The following is a 2,449-nucleotide window of genomic DNA, read 5'->3' on the forward strand; positions in this document are numbered from 1 at the left end:
GTTGTGAGAACCATTATTCATGACATCAGGTATCAAGCTGCTGCTAAAAAATATAGTACCGCAGTGTTGTGGGTTCTTTGCCCAGTAGCTCTGATATAAACACCTGCACTCACTCGAAATGGACAAGCTCATATGAACTCATCTCGAGATCATGGGTAATACAATTACATGGACTGGTGAAGCTTGTTTTATGTCACCACCCCTGCAGGCACTACTGCCCGTGTCAATATGAAAACAGAGATGCTGAGGTTAAATACCTTACCCAACACACTACACTAGCACCAACAGGCACCAGGGGTTCATGCCTGCAGTCCTATCTACTGAGGAGGCTGAGATCTGAGGATCGAACTTCAAAACCAGCCTGGGCAGAAAAATTCATGAAACTCTTATCTCCACTTAATCACAGAAAAAGCCAGAAGTAGTACTGTAGCTCAAGTGGTAGAGTGTTGGCCTTGAGCAAAAAGAACTTAGGGACAGTATCTGGTCCCAGAGTTCAAGGTCCAGGACTAGAAAATCATCATCATCATCATCATCATCTAGCAGTCTTCAGTCTGTTCTGAAGTCAATACTCTTCATCTTTACACCATAATTCCTTCTTTCTCTGTTATAGAACTTTGCTGCACTAAGTATTTATATTTGTATGTTCTTCCATGATTGCATGTGCATTGTACCTATTGCAGTGTACAACAGAGATTTGCTGAACTAAATTCTCTTAATAGTTAAAACCACGAAACAAAAGGGAGATTATTGTTTAAACACAAAAACAGAACCGACCTCTACTACTAAATCCACAAGGATATATCTTTGAGCAGGAAGTAGCATCCTGGAGCTCCAGCTGAAGTGGATATGCCATAAAGATACATAAGGTTTTCACTTATAATTCAACTTTGACAATGTTATGTAATTATTTTACTAGTGACTTGATTGAGAAAGACATATTGGGATATGGAGCTGGCTTGAAACTTTTGTATTTAAACACAAAACAATTGATTTCAGCTCATATTCTAGAAAATAAAATAATAATGAAAGGAAGGAGGAAAGGAAGTGGGGGAGGAAGAGGAGGGATGGAGAAATGGAATGATAACTCAAAGCAATTAGCTACAGTAAATATACATTTTTCTATTCCCAGTCTGTTACAAACTATTTTTCACTGTCTTTGTCATAATCTGGTGTCATTCATTGCTTAAGCTATGTGATTCAGAAACCCTGATTTTTTTCTTGGCTCTACCTTTAACTCATTTTGGAATATTACAAAATCCATCTGTTCTATAAGTATCCTGCTCTCTGTTGAGTATCAAATAGATGATCAAATGCCAATCCATGACTAAAATACTTAGCCATCCCTGGGGTAAAAACATTAACCCCAAAGGAATATTTGATTGTTATTCCTGTGGGCTATTGTTAAAGGAACATTCAAAAAGATTAAAGCTGTAAACTTGTAGAAGGATGAATGCAGTTATAGGAAATTGTTTTAGTTGCTTAAAAATTCAAGACAAACTGCAGATGAATGGATACAGAAAATGCGGTATATATACACAATGGAATTCTACATAGCCAACAGACAAGATAAAATAAGGGCATTCGCAGGGAAGTGGATGAATCTAGAGCGAATCATGTTGAGTGAGACAAGTCAAGACCTAAGGAACAAAAGGCGCATGGTATCCTTAATATGTGGCTATTAAATCCAAAGAGTACAAGAGCAAGGACTCAATATCTGCATACCCAATGCGATAGACTTGGTAATGGAAATATAAACATAACTATATAGATATAAAAACCTATGACTCTATAGACATAACGTTTTATTTTCTAAAATTAATATGTTTCTATGACATACAAACCCTTAGTCTAATTTTGATTAAGTTCTAAATACTAAGACCCAGTGATTGTAAATAGAGATTCCCTTCTTGAACACTCGTTTGTTAAACCTGTCATTTAAAATATGATGTAAAAATCAATGTTAATAAGGAAAAAAATTCAAGACAACCAAAAGCATCCTCTATGTGAAAGTCTGCATGTTATTTAATCATGAATAAAAATTCAAACTTTCTAACAATACTACCTTCATAAATCTTACTCCTTCTGATGATCTAAGTCCATTTATTCCTGTTTCTACAAGTTTGGCCCAGATATTAAACATACCAATAACAAAATGAAATAATAAAATGAAAATAAATGCAAACAAACTCAGCAAATACTAGGATTCTAGTAACCATATAGTACCATTCCATTCCCAAAATGATGAAGGAAAACAGGCTTCTAATTGGGTTTGTCAATGAAAACAAATATTGCAGAGATGGTACAGAACCTTTGTAGAGGCAGAAAGGTCCGAAGATCAGCAGGCAGAAAAGTAAGTAGGTACATAGGTTGTAGAGTCTGAATTTTGATCCTTGTACTTGTTAGATACTTACTCCCTGAGTCATGCCTCCAGCCCAGAAAGGAAATTTTT

Source organism: Megascapheus bottae, chromosome 20, assembly GCF_031878675.1.
Source record: "Megascapheus bottae isolate mThoBot1 chromosome 20, mThoBot2.hap1, whole genome shotgun sequence".
In the NCBI taxonomy this organism is placed as follows: Eukaryota; Metazoa; Chordata; class Mammalia; order Rodentia; family Geomyidae; genus Megascapheus; species Megascapheus bottae.